General features: G+C 35.1%; 1 protein-coding gene across 48 annotated transcripts in view; it reads left to right on the top strand.

The window, feature by feature from the left end:
- Positions 1-26,293, top strand: part of RIMS2 (regulating synaptic membrane exocytosis 2) — a 493,527-nt gene that overhangs the window by 158,158 nt on the left and 309,076 nt on the right. The window lies entirely within an intron of this gene.

The following is a 26,293-nucleotide window of genomic DNA, read 5'->3' on the forward strand; positions in this document are numbered from 1 at the left end:
AATAAAATATTTAAGATGGTTATGTATCTTTCAAATACATTAGCTACTATTAGAAGCTAGCATTATTAGCTGTAATCCTTAAAGCATATTAAATATTCATAAACAAATTTGTTTGAGAAAATGATTTGTATGTGGATGTGGCAGTGAAAGGATTAAATGCTCAAAGATATGTCTGTTTAACCATACATAATTTGTTGGAAGATGTAAATTAGTAGTCCTGCATACCTTTTGCAAAATAGGCAGCAAGCAGTTTCTTATTTTTAGAAGACTTAGATTCTGTGTGCGACGCTTTTCAATAATCTTTTTAACTGGCCAAATTATAGTTGTTCAGTGGATGCTTTGCAGCATGTCAGTCAGCTCTGTAGGCTATCCTTTTATGAACAGCTATTTTTTTGTGGGAATTAGAAATGATAAGGAGAAGTTGTTTATTGGTGTGAGATAATTATTAAATTTGTTTCTTAGGATTTTTTGGGGGGGTAAACTGAATTAATAATGACTCATTTTTGTGGCATTATTCAGTAAATGTACTATAATACTCATGTGTAGAACTTTTTCATACTGCTATTAAATATTAACAATAAAAATGATTAAGAATTTTATCTAAAATAGTGTGAATGCAGATCAGGGAGAAAAAGAATCCTGTAGTTTTTTATAAAGATAGTGCACTGATGGAAACATTCTGGAAAAAGGGTGGAAGTAATATTGCAGAGACTATATCCAGCTTTTTAATCTTCTTCTCTGTATCTGTGGGAGGAATCCCTTTTAAATGGGATATTATTTCTTAAATACAGTGATATTTGCACTTAATACTTCAGAAAACTTATAATTTTATTTCCCAGAATATTGTTGTAAGGATTCTCTCCCTTACTGCTGGTGTTTTCTTTATAAATATTTTAATATTTATTTAATGTTAACTGTTTTCAAGTTTTCATATCTTGGTTATGAATTTCTAATTAGGCATGTAAAATTATGGAGGTAGCTATAGCAATCATAATCACTTTAATGAATTAAGATTTTCTTAGATATATATGAAATCTGTAGTCAGTGAGATTTTTCTTACATCCCTTTGGTGTACTGTGAAGCCTTTGAAGCTCTACAAAATGGAGCAATAATTTATGTATTATCAACTGTGATTGTAAAACAGTGCATATTTGTAAGGGCATAGTTTCAGGCCTGCAGCAACCAACAAAGCCCTTAGCAACTGTTCTAATCAGCTACAAACCAAGTCCTGATTCTCTAGATCTATTTTTGCAGCTCAAAGTGCATGCTTTTTGCAGATCAAGGTGCATGCTTTTTGTTATTTTTACAGATACATGTGCATAGTGCTTTTAGGTGTGTATTTTGCTTGTAAGTCTCTAGCAAAAGCTGCGTATGGTATCAGCTTCAAATCAAAAGACATCAGAGAATTTGATTGCATTTGCTGTGCCTGAGATTTAGAATTATATTTATCCTAGAAGACTGGCAAACAAGAAAGGATTGTTAGGAAACCTAGCCTCCTACCTAGTATGGGCTGTCTTATTTAGGATGAGAATATTTCTATATTTAGAAGGAGCAATGTCATATTTTTCTAGGTACCAATGCTTTTGGCCTCAAGAAAACATCATGCAATTTTCTAACATTATCCAGCAGTAATCATGAGAGACTAAGTCATGCTTTCTGTGTCTTCTGAAGTTAAAGTCTAAAAACGAATTGTTCATGCATTAAGAGTTAATGTTTCAGAACTATGGTAAGGAAAACAAAAATACCTCTAGCATGTAAAAGGTTCTGCTTCAGTGACGTATACTGTGGTCTGTCTTTTTGGACTTTGAAGCTAAACATTTTGTCAGACTGAAAAGAGATGATCCTTTTTCTTTTTAAGGGTTTTCTTTCTGGTTTTGCATCTAAAAAGTAAAAGTCGGAGTCCAGAAAGATAACAGCTGACATTAAGAACAGAATGATTAACTGCTGCTTACACAAAGTAATAATGTGAAGAAAACAGGCTAATGCATACTAATAGTATGGTAGATAATGGAATATAAAACAGAAAGTCAGAGGGAACTAGGTAGTATGCATATAACTGTAACTGAAAATACATTGCTATTAATTTTCATATCATCTGTTCTTGGACTTCTTCAGTTCTTCTGAAAGTTTAGATATGCTGTGATTTTGTTGCAGGAAAGCCAGTTATCTTGGCCTTCGCTTTCTGATATTATACCAAACATTAACAGGAATAGATATAAAACTGGGTTTTTTTTCATTTCCCATAGAAACCTTATATGAGTTGGGGTCTTATTTGCATATTTTTTGCATTGCAGTAGGTGACATGAGAGGACCCAAATGATATTAAACTCCTCATGGGTTAGATTGATTTTACCATTTAAATGGGTTTAGTTATCCTCTGCTAACAGCTTCTGTTGGAGGACTATTGCAGTTTAGTTCTCTTTTCCCAGCTACATGGCAACACTTTGCTGTAAGATGCTATTGTGAGTGTAAAAGAAATAGCTGGTTTACTGGGCCTTCCTCCTGGTCCTGCACGTCTCTATCTGACATTACCAACTCCAGCCAGTTGAAGCAGTAAGAGAGACCTATGACTTTACCTCAAAATTGTGTTTCACCTACGTTGGGGACTGTAGTGCTATTTCCTGTGTAATAGGTTACTTTCTATTGAAAAATGATTAGAATTACCTCATGTCAGGAAATCACAAGAATTGTTTTGCATTCTTAACATTTGGCAAATAGCTAGTTTGTGGAATAAAATTCTTTATGTGTCTGGGAAAAGAAAGTATGGGAAAAGAAATCAGGAGACCTTTTCTGAAAACATACTAAGTGCTTACGTTACATCCAAATTCTAAAGCAGCATCTAAAGGAGCTTCAGTTTTTTTGCAGTCTAAAATTTTTCTGATGACTTTCAGTGACATACTTTTCATTCAAATGATTAAGACAATGACATAAAGTTTTTAAATGTCTTTAAAAACCTTTAGTTATCAGATCAGCTGGATTTTCTGATTGCCATTCTTCATTTAGAGTTTAGTGTACAAATACTGTGCTGTCAGATGCTCTATTTGTAGCAGCGTGCTTTGTGAAGTCACAGTTGCTTTGGGCAATATTCAGATTAACACATCACTGCATAATGGCGAGTATCCTTTGTGACTAAAATTGATACAAACTGTACAGAAAAGTATCAGCCCAATTTTACCATTGCAGCATATATTAACAGCTTTTTGCTGAGAATGGAAAGCAGTGGATTTACCTAAACCTGGTTGCTCCCATGACACGTTGTTACTTCTTTGTTACAGCTATGTGAAAGTGAATTTGTTGTCTAGGTTGGCCACACAGGGGCATAAGTAAACCAATATATTCGGCCCCAAAATAGTACAAAGGTTGTTCACAAATTCTATGTACAGCAGAGACTTAGGAATGGTCCGTGTTTTGAAATTAGACGCACTTAGTTTAAAAAACTGTATTTTCTTTCATTGAATGAAACCCTAAAATTTTTAAAGATTCTTACGTGTTTTCACTTTTTCAGTCCCTTGGTAAGCATCTTTTACATAAAGACATTGATTTTCAAAAGGTTGCTAAAATACCTAATAAATCAGCCTGTTCGTGAAACCAGATATTTACACAGAAAATGTCATTTTAGCAGAAAATATGATATATTTTCATTATTTAATTTTCTGTTTTGTTTCCTAAATATACCTATGAGCTATTTACCAATGCTCCATTTTGTAATGAAGCCATCACATGATGTCAAGAATTACTGGCACAGACAATTGTTATTTGTCATGGTGCAAATAATGATTACTTTGACATTGAAGGAAAAAGATAATTTTCTGTTCCTTGTTGGGAAACAATTTTGTTGAGATATTTCTGTAGAATAGATCTGAGGGTTTTTTCTGACTCTATCAGTTCAACAAAGCAAGAGGTTTGCTATAATTCTAAGAGAATGTTGCATTTTCAACTATTATTAGTCTCAGAGCCAAGGATAAAAACACACTGATGGCATTAGAACCGAGAGAATATTGTCCATATTCTGACATACAGTAGTGAATAATAACTGAAACTGCCTCTCCTCACTTTCAAAAACTAGCTTGTCTATAACTACCTCTAAAAATTTAGTTTATTGGGATTTTCACATCTGCTCCCTTTTTACCTCCATCTTAGATTCATATAATCCTGTTTTAAATAATTTCCTGAAATTTGCAGCTGATGTGCTTTCTCAGTTGAAAAACCATGCAATGTTGGAAAAAAATCCAGAACTTTTATTTGCATTCCTACTATGAATTTTTTCCTTAATAAGTTAATGGCATAGCAAAGCTATTTCCTCCCCTGGTTCTTAACTGTTCGTGTCTTGCATCAGACAAAATCAGAATTCCAAAACAAAGTTAACACCAGCCCTAGATGTCTACATTACTTCAGAGAGGTTATCCATCTCAAATGATTCTCTTATCTTTTTTTCTTCCTAAATTAGAGGCATAAGCCATATTCAGGTGAATCCCTATCTGCATATATATATATATACATAAACTTCTGTAAACACAAGGGAAGATTGGCTGGGGCAGCAGGTTCTATGTAAAAGGCAGAGAGAGACTCTTACAGCTGTGTGTTTGGTCTTTTTTGCACCTTTGCTATACATCCTCTCACAGAGCACTCTATGTCCTCTTTGAGCTGCAAATAAGTATATCTAACACCATCCGTCCTTTGCCCCTTAATTTGCTAGTTTGGGAGAAGGTGGGACAAGTAGCATGAGTTTTTAAAACTTCTCATCTCTCTATTTCCCTTGGCGGAAGCAACTGAACGTACTAACTTGCCCCAAAGCTATTTCTTTCTGAGAAGAAGTTCTGTATTCCATCCTGTCTTGGCAGCTGTTGGGTTTTGGGGTTGTTTTTTAAATCCCTATTTCTAGGAAAAACCATCCCTGTAACATCCTGTTACAGATATTTTCAGAGAAAGAAAAGTAAGAGATTTCCTTACAGAACTATTTCTCTTCCCATGTCTTCCAGCTCTGGAGAGAGATACCTTCTGTTACTTCTACCTCAGTTGCTACAGATTTAATAAGGTGACATATGCTTCCTCCATGAATCTCACAGAGCTGTGGATATTTGCAGCCATAACAGGTTTCTCTCTATTCTCATTGTGCATCAGCTGCTGTTATCTGATGATTGTAATAAAATCCTAGCTGGCATATGATCTTAACCTCCCACCAGGAAGAAAAAAGAGGATGGGTCAGAAGTGGATAATTTATCTCAATTCAGATAGTATGTTAAACTGGCAAATTTAAGTCATCCTAAATTTGGAAATGATTAAACATGCCTTAAAACTTGATTTTTTTTTCCTCACCTGGATGAGAACAACAGAAATCTAAGCTATATTTGAGTTACCAAGTACCACATTTTTGATCAGAACATATAAAAAGAATCTCTTTCCATTCTTGAATAACTCAGATAATTTCTGTCATTCCTCAGAACATCCACGTAAGATATGGGTATTATCTTCTTTTTCTGGAAGAAGAAAAGGCAGAGGCCATGATATTAAAAAATGACGAGTGATTTTTTGTACTCAACTTGAAACATTTAAAGAGATTTGTTCAATGACAAGAGCCCAGTAGTTTATGAAAACCGCATGTTCCAACACGGACATCCAGAAATCAAATTTGCTAGTCATGACTCTTGATTAGGTAGTAGATACATTTAGGGATAGATTGAGCTGTGATGACTGAAACAATAACTAGCCCCAGCTATCCATTTGACGCTTCTTCAGGGTGCTGTCACTGGTAAAACTGCTGTGAATGCTATGCAAATTGGCTGCATACTGCCTCAGTTTAGAGTTTGGTATATTGGTATGAGGCAAAGTCAATATGCCAGACTGCTGCAGCTGGTCAGACTCATATTCATAAATATTTCTGTTTTACCACCTGTATGTTCAAAAACTCCTGGTGAGAGTCTTCACCAGTCCTGCTTTGCTCAGTACCAAGTATGTAAAAAAACGTTTAACCGCACTCATGTAGTCCCTCATCTTGTTTTCACTCCTTTTTTTATCCTTTTAGCTCTTTTCCTCTTGGGTCAGTAAGTTAAATCACATGCACATTTATGGAACAATGTGCCTACTATTGGCACTATTCATTTACCAGGTCAGCAGTAGTAATTATAATGCATTGTAGAAACATGGGGCTTCAAAAAGCAAAACTTTACTTATCAGAACTAAGATACGTCTGCGTTCCTTGATAGAGAAGTTTTGCTGGCTATTCCTCCCACCATTACTGACTCACTGAAGCAGTGGAACGGAAGATGACCACTTCTGTTGGTGTGGGCCCTGCCGTTTCTTGATGTTTTTTTACCTCTTTTTCATCTTTTTGGCACAGTGTGATTCTGGGTAGGAAGAGAATTAGAAGGCAAACCAAACCTATTTAAACCTCTACTACCACAACTTACAGGTGGACAGAATAGCACAAATAAAATTGGGAAGTTTGGCTGTGTAGGTCCAGTTGAACTGGGGAGGATGGAAGAGAGCAGTATTGCAGCTACACTGCTTCTTTACTTTCAGGTGCGACAGGGCTTTCCTACCAGTTGCTAACTGGTGGACCTAGTGTCCCTTTAGATTTCTCAGGAATATACTCTTTGATTTTGCACTATAAAAGCAGAATGAAGGTTTACTCGTAGAAAACATTATGTTTCAAAACAGTTCAAGAAAGATTGGTATCTGGGCCTCAAGTGATTTACAAGGTTCTGAGAAAAGGAATAAAAAATATAATAATGGCCCATGAAAAACTGTGAAATCCAAGATGAGTATTGGAGTTAACAGTATCATTTTAGCTTTACCCTGAGATAAAAGGTTTGAAGCAGAAATTGGAAGTATTTCAAGTCCTTGGCTTCACTTCAGCATGTGCTTTGCAATAGGGAGGCAAAGGCAGCTTTCTGGTAGCTGCTTTTGCTTTCTCCTTTTTTTTTTTTCTTAACCTGATAAGAAATAATTATGAGAGTGAGAAATTAAATAAAAATGTTGGGTATTGGAAAATTTTGTCCCAAATTTGTCTAAGTGTGACAGGGATTACAGATTTAATTGCTGAAACATAACTTTTATTGGTTTTAGAATAAGAATTGAGTTGGATTTATCGTACAGAAGTCAGAGTGAATTTGCATGGTGTCTTTATTTATAAGAATGAAATATTTCTTGAATAATACAGTTTATCCTCCCTGCAATTTTTGACTTATCTTTCTGATTAAGATATACTTCCAAATTCCTATCAGCTGGTATTCAAGATAATTTTTTATCATGAAACTTCATCAATATTTTCAATACATTAGTTTTTAGTCCATGTCTCTTAGATAGTAATAGCCATACATATTATAATAGGAACAATAACATTTACTTTTTAAGAGGTGCACAAAATTAAGTCGACAAGCAAGGTAATACAATTATAATTGCTTTAAAATGGTTATAATTTTTAACCTATGAAATAGTACATAAACTCACAGAGAAATACTCTAAAACAAAGAACTTTAGTATGTGGTTTAACTATTGTGCACCAAAGATGGGACCTTTTGGCATGTATTATGTATGTATATTTGTAAGTAAATAATAACTCACTTCATTATTAAATAAGTAGTAGAATAATGAAATGAGAATATTTGTTACAAATTTTAGCATTTTTTCTCCATGTAACACATTCAAAATAGTATTTTTAAAGTGACCCAAGATGAATAAAACATTGCTAAAAGATAGAACCTCAGAATTTCAAGGCAACTTCACACTCCAATTATTGATTTATTATCTCTAATCCTACAAAATTTATTTGCAAGTATAGAAATACAAACAATTAAAAATAATCTAGGGTAACATTAAAAACTTTGGCTGAAACAGCAAGCCTAAAAGCTCTCCTCCCCTCTTATCCTCTCCTCTTCTACATACCAATGTTTTTTTTTACATTTCTTGATTTTCCCAGTATTATTTTTTATGTTGTTGTTCCCGTGTGTTCAGATTGCACTCAAAGCAAGTGCATTTTGTGTAGATGTTAGGACCCCAGGGGTGCTCAGCATTTCATTCACTGGAGGACTTCCATTTTTCACTGCTAATGGTGGCATTGTTCTGCTGCAAAATTACAAGAAAAATGTGGGTTTTAGAGAAGACCCAAATTTTATAGCTCTTCTGTATCACAGTGACTCTAACACTCTTTGATCATTATTCAAATAACCTACAGTAAAAGCTTCTAAGTAAGTAAGTGCCCTGTTTTCAATAACTCTTCCAGTAGAAACTGCTTCATCTAACTGTCATACTTTTGGGAGTTTTGGAAAAGTGTCAGGGAGAACAGAAAAGATTTTAAAATGCAACAAGAATTATGATATTAAAAACACAGCAATTCAAATAGTTAATGTGCACAAAAGCTTGCTTGTGCTTAGCATAGATCTTTAATGTTAAAGTACGCTCATTTGCAGGACACAGCATAATCATGGTTTATAAGGAGTACCTGTAATAGTAATTCAAATATCTTATTTTAGAATAAAGCATGAGAAGAAGGTATTAGTGTCATTCAGTCAAAGAACTGGGGGGTGCAGGGGTCTGAATTCTACACCTGCCACTGTCAACATCTCCTTTTTAGTGCCAGGAAAATCATGTAAACTTCACTGCTGGAGTTTTCTGGGATGTATTTCATATTTAATACTTTATGGGAGTCTCTGAAGTTTAATTTATAAATATTTGCAAAGGTCTTCATGATCCTGGGTTTGTAAGTATATGCAAGTGAAGGATCAAATTAAATTTGCATTCTATTTTCTGGGAATTTACATTCATCTTTAGTTTTTAGGCCATGTGGCAGAGTAACTTAAATATCCGAGAGATACACAAGGATTTTGTGCCATGTCCTTCACTTGCACCAACGATGACCTCTGTCATATCAGCTGCAAATTGCATCATATTACTAACTACATTATTTCCTTACACACTGTCAGCTACACAGCTGATGTGTCCTCACTACATTGATTTTTTTTTGTCTTGGGATAGGTCTTTCAGAAGTTTTTTTCATTAATTTAAAAACTGAACATAATTATGCAATTCTGTATTCATATACAAATAGCAAATGTATTTGTATTTGCAAAGAAATTCTTAACACATGTGAGGATGTTGTGCAGTAAGCATGTTTGATAATATTTGCCAAGTGTAATGGAAACACTGAAGACTTGGGCTACTATGCAAGATACTCAGAGACTGCGCTCACAAGATTGCACTAGTGTACATAAATACCTTGTTCTCCTGTTAAGCACAGAAAAAAATCATTAATTCTGCAGGGGGTGTCGTGTGGCCTCCTGATGTTAAACTGGGGAAAAACCTGCAGATCTGCATTTTTGTGGATTTTATTGTTGCAGTACTTCCATGCAACTAATGCAAAGGCATCTTTACTGGATTCTGGTCTATTGATGCAATCCACTATGAATAAGTCTGTAGTTTAGAGTTCACAGCTAAATAGAGAAATAAACACAGCTGAGAAATTTGAACATTTCCTACTTACCTTTAGTTGGGAAACCTTTTGAATAATCACTGGGCTCTAAATGCTGTCTCAATAACCACTTTTCTACTGAAGTTATGCAAGGTACATTGATCAGTATTTCATTTTGATCACATATGGGTGATATCCAAACTGTTCTTGTTTCATACAGAAATAAGTCTGTTGCATATATTTACCTTTGATTCGAGCAAGTGGATATTGAAACAACAGTTTAGATCAGACTGAGAACTAATCTCGAATCTACTGCTGCTTCAGCTGAAGTGAGGTGAGCTAACTAAAAAGAAGAAAGAAAAAAATATTTTTAAATAGGTCTTTGGCAATACATCAGTTTTACTTGAATTCTGGGAGTTTCATTATAACAATTTCAAATTTGGAGTGATGTGTTAGTGATGTGATATGGTTTTGTCTCCAGAAAATAATGTTAGCTCATTGTAATTGCCATGAAAATGTGTGGAAAAAGTACACTGAAATCTAAGGAGTGCAACAGTGTGGAGATAAGATAGAAGATGAGTTTGTGATATGGACCTATTCACTGAGTTGCAGTGTGTTATTTCTCTCTCTTGCCTGTCTGTATTTTTTTCATTCTCCTGCTTCAGTTCTCTCCCCTCACAAGAATATGCTGCAGAATAATAGAATATCCTTATTAAATCATGTGTCATGCGTCCCTCATGTAATGCAAAATTTAAACTATCGCAATAGAGTGGAATATTTCATTATCTCCAGGTACCTAAATAACACATTTCAGAAACTTTAATTTCTTTCCTAGTTACTTTATACAGGGATGAATCTCATTCTATTGCATAACAAAAGCACTTCATTCAAAGTTCAACAACTTTCCCTGCTCATATCACTAGCTAAAACCAAATAACTTATATTTGTTTCAGTTTTTCAAATGATTTTGCATTAACGGCCTGTCGTGGTTTAACCCCAGCCAGCAACTAAACACCACGCAGCCGCTCACTCACTCCCCCCCACCCAGTGGGATGGGGCAGAAAATCGGGAAAAGAAGCAAAACCCGTGGGTTGAGATAAGAACGGTTTAATAGAACAGAAAAAGAAGAAACTAATAATGATAATGATAACACTAATAAAATGACAACAGAAATAATGAAAGGATTGGAATGTACAAATGATGCGCAGTGCAATTGCTCACCACCCGCCGACCGACACCCCGCCAGTCCCCGAGCGGCGAATCCCTGCCCCCACTTCCCCGTTCCTATACTAGATGGGACGTCACATGGTATGGAATACCCCGTTGGCCAGTTTGGGTCAGGTGCCCTGGCTGTGTCCTGTGCCAACTTCTTGTGCCCCTCCAGCTTTCTCGCTGGCTGGGCATGAGAAGCTGAAAAATCCTTGACATTAGTCTAAACACTACTGAGCAACAACTGAAAACATCAGTGTGTTATCAACATTCTTCGCATACTGAACTCAAAACATAGCACTGTACCAGCTACTAGGAAGACAGTTAACTCTATCCCAGCTGAAACCAGGACACGGCCATTGGTGGCTTTTCTTATTTTCCAGAAGAGAATTCGCAACTTTAAGTTATATAATCAAAACCAAGAGAAGGTAACATGTTCTCAGGCCAATATATTAATTTCAGATTTTTTTCAGCACTGTGCTGGATAAGTCTATGCACTGAGCAGATCTAGAAAGAAAATTCTATTTTCTATTATTTTGACAGGTTTTGTACTTAATCACTTCTGTGCAGTGTATTTTTAGAGTGTGCTTTAGCAAAGACTGAACTGGATACACTGAGAAAATGTAAGAAAATGCTACAATGTTTAATTTTAATGCACTTTATACTGATTACAAATTGACTAATGCCAGCATGAAACTGGTACAGTCATAGTAGGGACCTTTGCGTATAGACCGTATATCTGGACTTTGCCTGTACTCAAAACACGTCAGGAAGTCCAGTTTAGAAGCATTACTGAACTGGATGAAGAGGTTTATGAGAGCAGCTGTGAGGAAGGATGCTGTCAATATCACAGCAGAAGTCTGTATTAACTCTGCAGTGAAAGCATAGCCTCCATTTCACCTGATTATATTTTCTGTCTATAATATACTTTGTGCTGATTAGCTGCACTTTCTGCTGCAGGGCTGCTGCATTTTATTTGTGGTATATAATCATGTATAATAAATAAAGCAGTTTGAATACTTAACCAGGAATGATACTACATTTATACAGGTATCCATGTATTATCAAGCATTAATTATGGTTTCATAGTTAATGTTAAATCGTTTTTTGGTTTTTTTTTTCCTTTGAAGCAGAAAATTTAACTTTGTTGCTTGTATGAAGGAAAACAAAAATCTCAGGTATTCCTAGCATTCTCTCAGGAAAGCTAGATTTGTCTGGGTATCTTGAGGCATCTCTAATCCTGTAAGATAATATTTTAAATACGTACATACTGGGTCTCATTTTTTTCCAACTCTGCACAAACAGTACAAGGAATATGGTACTAGTATAGCCTTTTTCAGTTTCTTTGTAGCTATATGATCTGCTAACTAAAAAAGACTAAAACTGGCTAACTAAAGATTGCTTTCCATGAATCGTTATTGATCTTGATTAGTCAATAAAGTTTGCTTTTACTCTGTTGGTTTAAATATTTTAAGTTATATATACAGAATAATAATTTATTTGTTAAAAGAGGATTACAATATCTACTGTTGTCTTCAGTAAATCCAATACAATAAATTAGGTATACAGTTTGCCATGAAAAGCTCTTACAGTGTTCCTCCCAAGCATCCTTCTATTCCTTCTCTAAACCATCTTTCTATGTGTTGATGAGAATTTTGGCTTCTAGTGAACTAGTTGGAAAAAGGAGCTTTATATTTGAACTCTTCGTGATGAACATATGTTTATTGTATGTCACTCAGGAACTGAGACTGAGATAACAGACTTTTAGAAAATAGCAGTGGACTTCAGATAAACATCATCTGTAGAATGGAAATACAATGTTTTTCACATAAACCCCACAGATGCCTGTTGGGGCTGACCATGACTGGTGGGTTACCACCTAACTAAAAAGTTTTGAATACCATCTTAGGTTTTGTGTAGTATTTCTAACTGTTAAATGCAAGGTGGAACATGGGGTCCTAAACAACTCTGAGTCACTGACACTGGGATCGCTGTGAGTAATTCTGGACATACTTTTTTAGCAAATCTAGATTTCAGAAAAGCAATAAAAGCAGGTAAAAAAATCCAGAAGAGAATAGTGAAGAGAAATGGAAATATGGCCAGATTGGTTTAGTTAGAGTTGAAAGGAGACAGATTAGCAGCATATATATGTATTAATTACTTAAACAGCAAGAAGGGAAGAGATTTATTTAGGAGATTTACCCCCTCCCCCAAAGTGTGATGTAATCAATAGAAGGTTTTAACTGAATGCCCATGCAGATTTCTTAATCTACCACATTATAGAATGAATCACATAGGAAATGGTATAAGCCTTAAAAAAATAAAAACTTCTGAAATTAGATTGAGAAAACTCTAGAAAATGTACTGTGGGGAAAGATTCTTCATTGTCATGGAAACAAACTAGATGATCTAATAAATGTTTTCCATCTCTAGCTATGTTCTATTTTTGCCATTTATTTTCAGGTGAAGATAGAAAAGGGAAGCATTTTTGATTATTTTTACTGTCTCGCAATACAGTATAGTATACTAATAGCTGAGATTTCAATACTATCCCTGGAAGTTCATCTTTCATTAAGATTAAGTAGGAATTATTGTTTACAGTACATGAATGCCTAATTAAAACACGTGGACTAAAAAACTTTTTTAACAGAGCAAATACTACTGCTACTATCTCTGTTGTTTTCTGCGTCATGTGAGCATCACTTCTGTCATATTTTGCTAATTCTACTGTCTTTCAGTCCAATGCAAGGCAAGTCAAAGAACTGAAACTAAAATTAATTAATTTTATTTACCCTGTATCTAAATTATCCCTTTGACAAGAAAAACCTTGTTTTCAGAAGAGTGTTTGGACTGCATTTGTATGTTAACTTTTACACCAGTTTTTATAGAGTAAATTATTTGCTTGGAAGATTCTCTAAAGAATAGTATCACAGATAAAATATGTGCTTCTTTCCATAACGTTTAAAATTAATTTGACTTAGCACCAATCTAACAGCCTTTTTTCCAAAGAGGTAACTGCCACCTGATCACATGAGAAGTTTGTAGTTAAAACATCATCAGAAGTTGTGTTTGCTTAAATTCCAATTCTATATTTTGTCTTTCTTTATAAAACTTAATTCAGAAGTCAAGTATCTATATAAAGGAATAGAAAAAAAACCCAGGTACAGAATGTATAGATTCTGAAGGCATTTTTAATGCTTGCTGCACTTATGTGCAGTTTCTAAGTTTTCAGCAGAAATTTTTACCCTTTGCATTGCTCAAATAGTTTTCAGTTATATAAACTTTTTGAGTCAGACAGTATATTTACAAACACCTGAAATGGAGCTTGTATTAAAAGTTCCAAATCTAGAAGGAACATTTCAAAAGCTAACACTGAGCTCAGGAGACTGGTATCAGGCACTAAGACCATTGTAGGCTGCAGAAGGAAATGAGACCTTTGCCGAGCTCTGTCTCACCTAACAGATACTGATCAAAGCACCATAGGCTTCCTGTGAAATCAGTGGAGAGACATAGATATTTTAGGGCAGAAACTAGCTGACATGTTTTAAGCAGCTACATTAATTTAAGTGTATTGCTCACCAGAAAAGGTGAGGTAGTAGTAGCTTTGTCTTTTTGGGGAGCTAGCATTTACAGAGGGATGTGAGTGCAAAGGCTGTAATTACTGCTATTTCGTGAAAATTTCCTAGCTGCCTAGATCGCACCTTAATGCCCCTGGCTCACATTGCATGCCTAACATTTTACATGCTGAAGATAATTAACCAGTTAATGGTAATTATAATGAAACTCAGAGTATTCTGAGAAAAGGAGTGTGAGACAAATATTTATTACCTCATATGAATATGACTATTAGATGCACCCAGATTTTGAATCAGTTGTCTAAATGAGGCCAGTGTACCCTTGTTACAGTGATTTGAGTGGTTATTTCACCATTATAATGTGCGGAAATATTTAATGATGATATAACTTCTAAAGAAAACAGAAGTTGCTAAAGAATAAATATTTGTTTATAGCATTAGTAATTTCTTTATTTTTCCTTAGGCAAAGGCAGTTCCTTCTACTTAGATTGTAAGAAGATTCATATATAGAAAAGAAATCATTTCTCAAATAGTGCAATAGAGAAATGCTATCCTTTTCTTTTAGTAGTTGAGATGTAGTATCTATATAAAAAAAAGTTATTTGTTCATCTAGCTACTATGGTTGTTGATAGGAGGAACAGTGCTGCTTGGAGAATAAACACAAAAAATTTATTATGTAAAAATTAAATGAAATAAGTAATATAAGATTAATGAAATTCAAATTACCACAGCCGGAGTCTGTGAAAACTAAAACTTTGATTGAGGCTACTCAAATAAATCTATTGAAATACAAAAAAAAATTTCTGAACCCTCTTTTAAGTGGGAGTCCAAGCCTGCAGCAATATTTGCTTATCCTTGTATGCTTTCACAGCAGTGGAACTTTTCATAAGGTAAATTTGTCAGATGATTCACTGCAAACACAGTTTAATGTGGTTTGCCAAAAATGAGCTCTGTACTGTATCATTTGCCATAGAAGCAGCTTATTTCTAACTATACTGATTATCAATATACTGCTCTCAGAGTTATTTTTTCAAATGCCTTCACCGTTTAACACCATTCAAGTTCCTACACTTTACAAAGATAATACGATTTCTAAATTGAAGAGGAAATATCAAATAAAATCTTACACAAAAAAATTCTCAGAAAATATTGCAGACTCATAGAAAAATCATCATACTGCCAAAGGGGGTACATTTTAAAATAATGTATTTCAGTGTATTCAAATCTGTTCTTAAATCTGTTCTACATTCATGCTAGTCTAATGATAACTACGGTGCTGCCTACCTTTTCTTCCCTTATGTCTGTCAACAGCAGCTGTTGCAGCCAAACCACTGAAATGAAAAAGAATCAGCACAAAATATAGCCACATTTTCCAGAATATTAATTCAGGCTCTGTGTGTCAAATAAAAAATAAGAATACTAATTCATTAAAAGTAGTAAGCAATGCTTGTCAGCTATTTATTTGTCTAATAAGACGGTTACATTGAGTCTGATTGTGTTTAAAGAATAGCCACAGGAGAAAAATTTAATACGAATATATTAAAAATTAAAATTAGATTTATCATTAGCTGTTTATTTGTGTTCTAACTTTGTCTCTTGTGCTACAATCTCCAGAACTTTCTTGTTTTATAATTTATTTTTTTTGTAAAGCAGAAGCTGCATAAAATTTAATTGAATAGCTCTGAAATACTGTACAGAGACAATCACAATTAATTCATTCAAGTAAAAAATATACTTCACCAAATGCTTCAGGACACATATCCAACTGCACTGTCAGTCTGACTGATTCCTGATAAGTCTTCTGTTCAGTCATCCGGAGATGCAATGTAGACTATAAATTATTGTAAAAATCCATCAAGGATGTTTTTCAGTGTGTGTTTGCACGCATTTTAAAATACATTTAATAATTAACACAGATTTATGACTGTCCTAAAGAAGAATTACTCTTTTTGTTTATTTGGCTTACATTTTGAAAAATCAACCTGTGTGCATCTTGTAAGTTAAACAATTCATAGAAATCTGTGGGTAAGTACTCAGGTAGCTGATAGATCATGGACACACACATTTTTATGACTAAATTTACATACTGCTTGCAGTTCTGAGGAGATCCTACCAGTTTTGTGGGGCTGAACATCTTACCACCTAACAAACGCATAGTACTGTAAGGGATTCCCAAGTGAGGCACTCTCTGATGCAGTAGGCGTGCTCAGAGACACACAGGAGAAGCAGAGAGCCCTGAGGCCAGCACAAGACACACTGACCGTGGACACACTCACTCAGAAACACAGCATACTTACGAGAATACACAGCTGTGGCCTGGGATCTTTTGTCCTCCTGTTAGCAAAAGCATAAGGGCCTCATAGAAGGTGACTAGAGTGAAAGACACAGAGGAAGAAAGGGAAGTATTGTGAGCGTCAAAGGCTCAAAACTGGATCACAGAGACACCAAGCAGAGCCCTCCAGGTAGTGGCCACTGCTCCCTGGAGGCACCGAGGAGGTGGGGGACGCTCCAGTCAGAGGTGCAATTGAGTCAGTGGAAGCAGGAGATGAGGGAGTGAGAGTAGATCCTCAGAATGCCAAAATCCCCAAAGGATTTTCTTTGCTGGGGACATGGATGGCCTGCTTCACCAGGGCCGGGAACTTGGTGGAGTCTTGGAGGAGGGCCATCTATTTGTTGACTTAGGTATCCCATATACTGCTTAGAAACATAGTGAGTCAAATTCTCAAATTCCTAAATCTTCTCATTTGCTATATAAGAACTGTTAATGCTTAACTTACTATTTTGTTTCCCGCTTCATGAACTACATACTTACGAGGCAATTGTCATTGTCCCCATACCTAAGCTCTTGTAAGGAAGCAAGATTATCTTGCCTTCTCATCTTTGACTCTGCATGACTAGCATAGCCAGCTCCTATTTTCTGATTTTAAGATATTCTTGATTAGAAGGTGAGGCAAACAGTTACACCTATTTTTCTCTTATATGTGTTATGGATAGTTATATTTACACATATGTAATAAAATCTGGCAGTAGTACTTTTTGAAATATATTCATTAGCTCTTAGAGTAAGAAACAAGTAAACATTTCTGTTTTAGTTCATTTCCTGTACATATAAAGCTTACAGAATTTCAAGCAACAAAATAAGTATTAAAAGCAGTATGCTGTAGAAAGGTCCTATAAAATTGGAGAAAATAAAGGAATCTTTATAGGTTAATTGAAAGCATATATAATTAATAATTTATCCATTATTTGGTTTTACTTTGATACATTGTTTTGTATGCTCCCTTTTACATTAAATGCTGAGACTTTGATAACTGTAGTTAAACATCTTAGCCGTTGATATGTACTGCATAAAATTTACTTGCTAAGCACATTAAGCAACATGTTATAGACATTTTTTGTGGAAAGATACAATAATACAAAACATGCCAGTTCTCTACTGATGGAGACATTGAAGGAATAAATGGAAAACAAAATTATTATATAGTACAGAGATAAGTATTGTCCAGATTTTTGAGCAAATGGGCTGAGTGTTGTATCTTAAAAATGTCAGCAGAGCAGAGTCATAACTTGAGGGCAATTTGTTCTATTCACTCTTGCTCCCTCTCTGCTATTTAAAGGAGTGCAAAGGAATCCTAAACTACCAGTGGAGTCTCCTTCTAGGGATTCTCACAGTTAGTGATGTTACCAGAGTTTAAAGATACCTGTTAGACTTTAGTCTACAATACTAATACTTTCTGTGTTATCAGCAGCTTTTTTCCTGGTTTTCAGCTCTAGATGGTAGTGTGGTAAGTTAAGGCTCTGGCAAGAGATACTGAAAAATACAGAGTTATCTTGCTTCTGTTTTCCTCTGTTCAGTGGGTTAGCAGCCAAGGCTGGGGGGGATGGTGGGATGGAGGAAAGAATATGGGTCAGAGTGCTTTGACATCCCATAGCATGAGATTGCTCTTGAGAAGCTGAAAAGCAGGGTTTGTTGTCAGAGGCAGTATGAGAGAGGCAGGACTGATTCAAGTACTTTCATTTAAAGGAAACTGGGTATTGGAAATGCATTTGCAGACTGTAATCAAATGTATTTTGGGGTTTTGATGCGGTAATCTTTGAGATTTTTTCTATACATCAGAAGTAGCGCAGGAGTGCATGCTGTTATTATCAGTTACTATTAGTTAGCTATTTGTCCATAGATTACAGGTGACAAGGTAAGCATCAGCAACAACAAAGACATATCACGCAAACTTTTCCTTTTATTTAAAAAAATCTATGATGTCCTCTGTTTTCACTATTAGGAGCTTAATTTCTAAATTAGGAAGAAACTATGTCTTGGCATTTTGTCTAAACCTCTCTGTGCAGATTTAATTGTAAACATAAGTGAAAAATTTCCATGCAACTATTTTGATTTATGGCCCAGTGTAAAAACTTATTTTACTATTACTTTGTCTTCCATAAATAGATTATTAATTATTAATTACTTAATACATAAGTAGATTATTATTGTATAAGCTTGCAGAGCACTACTGTATTTATTGTAGTCTTATACAGTACTGTAGCTTGAGGTGATCAAACCCTGGCAGAAATAATTGCTTACAAGTCGTGGAAGAGAATAGTAAGGTAGATCTTCTTCCAACACAGTACACTGTGGGAAGTGGTTAAATGGTATCCAGCTGACCTCAGAACAGTGCAGTCAGTATAGTCAACCCGATGGATGGGAAAAGATGGGTTGATGAAAGGGGGTGAAAGAGGCAGGCTCTTCCCTGTGGCTTTGGCTTAGGAAGAACCCTATCTGTGGATATCATAAGTGAAGTGCAAAAAATCTGTCACCTTCTCTGCAGCATGTGACTTATTATCATTATTATGGTTATTGTATTATGTTATTATGGTTACTGTGATTAAATCTTATACATGAGAAATGAGAAAGAACTGAGAAGGGTCAAGCAGGACTGGAGGTGAGGTATAGTTTGGAACAAGAACACGAGTATCTGAAAAATTGAATGGACTGCTAACATTTCATGGACTGTTCATGTGAGTGTTGCAATCCTAAAGTTGACTCATGATAGAGATAAAATTGTAGGACAATTAGTTGGGTAGAAAAGTAATAAAGGAACAGTAGGAGTGTCAAATGGGTGAGTTCCTAATGGCTTGACAAATCAGTACCTTTTTTTTGTTGCCTGTAGGCTTGTGTTTCATGACTTAGTCTTTCATTCAGACAAAATTCTGTCTTTCAGGGAGGTGTGAACATAAAGCAAGTATGACCAGATTTGCACATGTGGGAGATAAGTGTGAAAAACATTAGTAAGATCATTAACTGTATCCAGTTTTAGGTTCAGGTCTTGCAAAGGGATTTTCACTCCTGGCAAGAGCTTAAGAAAGCTCACAGGGGGGCTTCAAAGTCTGCAAAAATTGTCTTAAAGTTTAAGAGGCTAAAGATGCAGTATATTTAAAGAAGGTGAAATGTTTACTTGATAATGGTTGTTAGGTGCCTGCTCCCTGAAAAGTTTTCTTAGGTGCAACAAAATCCATTAGCTGAAAGGAAGGCAACATCTCAGACTAGAAGAGGGTAGAAGTTTTGTTCTAGAATTGCGGGACTTTACATCAAAAGACTCTAAATCACAATTGAATGTTTTTCAGAAGCTTATTTTTCAGCTCAAATGCAGGTTATGGTCTTAATGTAAGAAATCTTCTGATCTTTGTAATGTGGGAGACCATATGGGTTGATAAGCATAATTCTTTTAGAATTTAATTTATGAACTAACTAAAGGCCAAGTGGAGGGTAAAATTCTGTAAAGAAAGCTATATCCTCAAAGATTTGAGACAAAGGGAGATAAGGAAGGTTGTAGTAAAAGTAAGGAATTGAGTCTCCAGGTGGAGATAAAACTATGTTATATAGAAAAAGAGTGCAAATGTGCATAGAAGTAATGTGGTCTGCTTATGGACATCCAGCAGGTCAAAGCTGTGAATATATCAGACATCAGGGTCATTTGATAGATCTTTTTTCCCCCAGATATTCCCGTGTGAAATGGTCTTTATGTTTAGTTCTTGTGAACATAATATTCTTCCAATTTTATTGTTTTATCTACATAGAAGAACTGATATGTATTTATCAACAATAACATGAAAAAGCAGCAATATTAACTGGGCACAAGCAGGTGAACATTATTTAACTTTTGAAGCAAGCTTTCTGAATTAATTTTAACCATTCATCTTGCTAATAAGTATTATACACAATGAAGTTATTTGATTTTTTCCCTTAGACATTTGTTTTGTATTATGTTCTTCTTTCCCAATGAGCCAGATTACTGATTTTCAGAAAATTTTGCTTTTCTTTTGACATCTATTAGTAATGCATTTAGCAGCTGCAGTCAATCAAGAAGAGATATTTTAATTCAAGCAAATTTTCCATAGCAGGCTTTTCCAGTAATATTGATTTTAGCATTAATTTTGTATTAAAACAAGCCTTAAAGGCTTAGCTATTTTACCTGAGAATATAATTTTAAATCTAGTTTATTACTTAAATGTGTACTACTGTATGTTTTATATTGTATGTATTGCATGCCTTATGTTCAATTTTAGCAGTCCAAATGAGTGGAGGGTGGATATGATTTCTGTGCATTTTAAGAAGCTTACCCAGATGGTGGGTATTGCTGATTCACCACTCCAGTCACAGGTAGCTGTTTTCTATGGCCCTTATCAAAATATTTGTTATGATTCTCATCAATTTATCTCTATGCTTATCAATTCACCTCATAAATGCTGAGACTAAATGGCCTCATGGCTTAAATAATAGATATTATTCAGAAAATATTAATATTTCAATCAAGTTTTCATTAGAATCCATTGTAATCTTTCAAAATCATTCCAATTCAAAGAGCATTGTTGTTAAAGGAGCACACCTCATCATTTACTTTCCATTTCCACGTATTAGATCTTGTTACTCTTCTCCTAAATCAAGAAGGTACCTATTAGGAAGTTTATTTCCCATTTCATAAGCTAAATAGACTGTATTAATTGAGTCTTTGTTAAGTGACGTGTTCCCAGTGGTTGAACCATCCCTATCTGTACTTCTTGGAGTTCAATCATTAGAACTGGACATGGTCGTCAGAGGCAGTTGCAATATAACTTTATAGCAATAACAGAGGAAATACAACTTCTGTAATGAATTCAATTTCCTTAGTTCCTTATTTATACATTCAAGGATTGTATTAGCCCCTTTGCTCAGATTCTTTCTCGAAAATTGAAGTGATCACTTTTCAGTGTGGAGTCATCCATCCTAATGATATTGCTTACCTGTTTTTTCCTAGCTGTTAAGATTTACATTTAGCTGTGCTGCAACATGATTTCTGAAGTTATCCTTTTCCTTTAGTCCTTCAGTCAGTGTCATCCTGACAAGTTCATGCTTACTTGGGAGATATGTAAACATCAAGGTGTAAATAACTATTGGCACAACACCCCCACTGCTTCAGGATCTTGAAAATCACTGTTAACACATCACCTTGCTCTTTGTGTAGCCCTTTTGAAGCTACTGGGTACAAACTTACAAACTCTTTATCATTTCAAAATGTAAACCAATCCTTACTAAAATTAGAGATTTCCTTAGCTACTGATGGAATGGGAAATATTTATGATCATCACCACCTAATATCAATATATCTTCTGGCTTCCTTCCAAACCACAGGAGAGCAATACTTAGCGTTTCTGTCTGTCAGCTGAAAATTTTCCATTTCATAACAGACTCATATAATTGTTAGAATTCCTGTGCTCTTAATATACTTGCAGAAATACTTCATACATTTTTTGTTCTTGTCTCATCTGACAAGGGATTTTCCTTATATCTTTTTTATTCCATTACTAGATTCCTGTTAACTTCTAGCTTTATGCTAATTATTCTCAGCTTCCTGTCTTTTCCACTTGTTGTATTTGTGTAACTGCTTTCACTTACTGCTGAAGTAAAGGATAGCCGCTAAAATGTTCTGAGGAGTACTTGTTCAGAATTTCCACTTTTCAGTTCACATTTTTTTCCCTCATTTGATTTGGATCCTTGGATCCTGATTTGGAATTGTTTTCAGCTTTGGGGCACAGATTACTTTAAAACCCATTGTACCTATATCACAGGCTTGGACTTGACTGTGAATCATATAACAAATACAAAGTAATTGTGATCATTTATACCTAGGATGTTACTAAGTTTTAGTTCCAGTTCCTAATCCTCTCAGGATGATCTCTGTAAAGGTTGTCTTGTGTTGATGAAATTTTTTTTTTTCATTATTGACAGCTATCTTTCTAAAAAATTCTAGGGACATTTTGGCATTGATAGCCTAAGACTTCCAGTATGTGTGGCATATATGCTTATACTAATGTCTCCTTATTATGAAAAACTTTTCTTTTGTTACCCTGTAGATGAGTCTGAAGGAATTTGTCATTTACTTAGCCAGTGTGACTAGATGCTTTGTGCCTAGTCTGAAGCTCAACAACCGTAATCTGGAAGTGGTACAGCTGATTGATCCTTTGTCACATGACACAAAGTATGTGCATACTAAGTGATGCTCATGGTTGGCTGGGAAATTATAGCAAGATTTTAGTCTGTCTTTTGTTTTTATAAGTTAAAACATTGATTTAAAAATGTTTGAGATAATTTCACTGAAAGTTCTTCAGTGAACAGAAGGTAGGTAAAGGAACTAAAGGGAACTAATTTAGTAAAGTGAATTTTCTGACCCCCATTTAGTGACATGAATTGTATGAAGAAATGAATCTTTTTAGAGATGGTGCATGTATGTTCTAAATCCACACCTAGACAAAAGTTCAGTTCCAAAATGCAATCAATAATGTGTTCAAGAATAATCATTAGTTCTTAGTGTTCTGAAATCATTATAACCTGCAAAGATGTTGTATGGCTGTGTCATTAATTCTGATATGTATCATTACCAGTAGCAGAAGCCCATCAGGCAATAATTATATCTTGGATCTTGACTTTAGAAGGCAGTATGGCATCCAGTAGTGTATCTACTTCTTGCAGATTTTTTTTTAAGATTTCATTACATTCCATCAACAGAGATCATCAAAGACCATGTCTATCTCTTGGATATTTATAGTTGCCTCTATGGACATGTTTGTTTTTCTTGCTGTTTGGGCTGGGTAGCCATTAAAACCAGTATGTCCTGTAGTTTACTCCATTCCAGCGAGCAAGATATGGTTACATTCTTGGGCAGTTTTCTTCACTGACATCTTGGATAACCTTGTCTGACAGTTTAGTTACCCTCAAAAGACCTTGCCTATATTTTTCTACTAGTGAGAAAACCAGCCCTTTCTTTGAAATTAAACTTGGTGGATTAAAATGCAACTGCAAGCAGCATTTGAATCCCCCAAACTTTGTTCCTTTGCACAATTATTACTTAAAGCTGGCTTCTTATAGCCATAATGATATCTGGCAGACATTTTGCAAGATTAAAGTTCCTAGTGGTTTACTACTCACTACAGGACATGTAGATGAAGTGTCCCTTAGGTCACTTTCTTACTTACTTTGCCAGTATTTGTACACTTTCAAGTCAAACAGCCTATTTTTCTTTCTGTCCTTTTCCTTTAGGCTCCTGCCTACTCAGGGAAAAAACCAACAAAGCAACAACCCACCAACCTTTGCATGCCCTTAATGTGAAAAAGAATCATTTTTTGAAAGAGAGAGAACAAAGACCTTTAAAAACTAAAATGTAATGTTTGTACCCTATGGGGAAAAGAGCAAAGGTGATTCCATTTAAAGGTTTTCCAAATGAATGAGATCATGTAATAAGACTTACTAGGACACATAAATTCTTAGTGTATAAAGAGCTCAGCCAAGCAGGGCTACGGTCACATTTATTTGAGGCACATTCAATGTTGCAGTTTATAGAACAGTTCTTTGTAGCTGAATTCACCCATTTACTAAATATGCTTACTCTGACTTAATGTCTTATTTCTGATTTGGGGAAAACTATGTTACAGTCTTTGTTCGAATGAGAATCCTTTGGCTCTTCTTGGCTGGGTTGTGCTGCTAATTAACATCTTACTTTCAGAAATGTATAAAGGTTCTCAAAGGAGATCATATGTCCTCAAATAGAGCAGAGGGTGAAAGGTACTAGAATTGGGTCCAATCCCTTACATTGCAGTTAAGGATGCAAGTAGATACTTTTGAGAGGTCTACGAAATAACTGCCTACTACAAAGCACTGTGGAGTTTTTTGTTTGTTTTTCCTTTTCTTTTTACACTTAAAAAAATGAGACCTATAGTGTGAGATTTCAGGGAAAGGGAAGGAATGACCAAGATCTTTACCAGTATCTTATATTTTTCCAAAAGGAGTAACACACGTAAATAAGAATGCCAAATGACCTTAAAAAATAGACCAAACTTTATAAGTTTTTCTGGACTTTCTGTCCAGAAAAAGACAAAAAATAAGCCCCTGCCAATCTGACATAGCTAAAATTCATTCTTGACCTCAATTGCATCACTTAGTCTATCCATGAAATGGTAAGGAAAATGCAACAATAAGACAGCTGAGATTTTTTTCATACCATCTGGAGCATGCTTGTCCTCCTCAAAAATCTGTTGCTAGATAGAGCCAAATTCTCACACATCAGTGAAAACTAAAGTCTAGCAAACCTAAAATCAAATCATGCTTCTGGAAAAACAAGGATGTACATGTGAGCACTGAAAGTCACAAAGCACAGGACTTGTTAAATAAGATGGTGGAACAAGCAGGATCCACGCCTTGTTTTTCAAGATTTCCTTATGTGTGGCAGTTAAACAGACTTCTATGTGCTCATATCTCAAGCTTATATTTCTATATCACGGTCAGATGACACCTCATTTAAAATTACTCGTTCTGTTCTAAAACAACGTAGGTTTCATGCCTCTGCTACTGTTTGGAATGCAACTCTAGGAAAATACTTTGTAGATGATTAGATAACATTTCAGTTTTTAGTCTTAGTTTATTCATGACTGATTTGTATCTATCTCATCTTGTTACAGCATTATCCTGTAGCTTAAGTTGTGCTTTTCTCTCCATATTTATCCCTAATTACATACATAGAGTCATAATATTCCCTCTTGACTTTCATTTTGCATAACTAGATAAGCCAAACTATTTTAATATTACTTTTTTTTGTGAAATTCTCCATTTTCCTAGTCATTGCAGTAGGTTTTCTATGTGATTTAATTTTTTGAAGATAAGTGAACACAAGTGTACAAGGTAGTCTAAAGGTAGTCTAAACAGAGTCTTAGTGCCTCCTACAATGATACCAATACTTCTTCCTGTTGCAGAAAGTAAGTTTTTGATTAGTCTTAGACTCATGATTGCCTTTTTCACTATAACACACCTTTGTATTATCATAGAATCATAGAATCATTTCGGTTGGAAAAGACCTTCAAGATCATCAAGTCCAACCATTAACCATGCCCCCTAAACCATGCCCTGGAGTACCCTGTCCACTCGCTTTACTACAGTCATGCTGTGAATGGCCACTGCATGTACACTGCATTTGATTTAGAAACATCTCCCTTGCTTCCTCTAACTGCTTCAGTCAAGGACCACATTGTTTTCAGCAGAAGTTCTTTGCATTTAAGCAAGATTCAATTTTTTAATATTAAATTTCCCCATTTCTGTTATTGTGTTTGATTCTGTATGTCTGGAAACTCTCAAATTCAGCTGGTGAGCATGGATGGTTCTGGTCTGCACGTTTCTGTGCTTAATTTCTGCTATATACTATATAACTTTATAAAACAACACTTGTGCAGACAACTTTTAGGAGTAAGACAAACCAAAACTGTACTTCAAAGATTCAGTTCAGGTTGGTTGTCAAATCACAGAGGTGTGTTGTGGTTTTTTTCTGTTCCCAAGAATGGATGTTGTAGATTTCTACTTCAGAATCTTTAGATTCAGGTTTTCTACTTTTTCTCTGTAACTGAAAGGACTAGAAACTTATCTTATAAAAAACCCTATGTATTTACTTTTTAAATGAGAAAGCTGAGATTCCTTTTTTTCTGCTTAATGTGTAGGTCATTTAAGTAATATTCAGCTTGCATAAATTCTCATAAGAAGCATCAGTTAATGGAGGGTAAAGCACGGTCAACTACACAGAACTCACCATCT

This window comes from Harpia harpyja, chromosome 5, assembly GCF_026419915.1.
Source record: "Harpia harpyja isolate bHarHar1 chromosome 5, bHarHar1 primary haplotype, whole genome shotgun sequence".
Classification (NCBI taxonomy): domain Eukaryota; kingdom Metazoa; phylum Chordata; class Aves; order Accipitriformes; family Accipitridae; genus Harpia; species Harpia harpyja.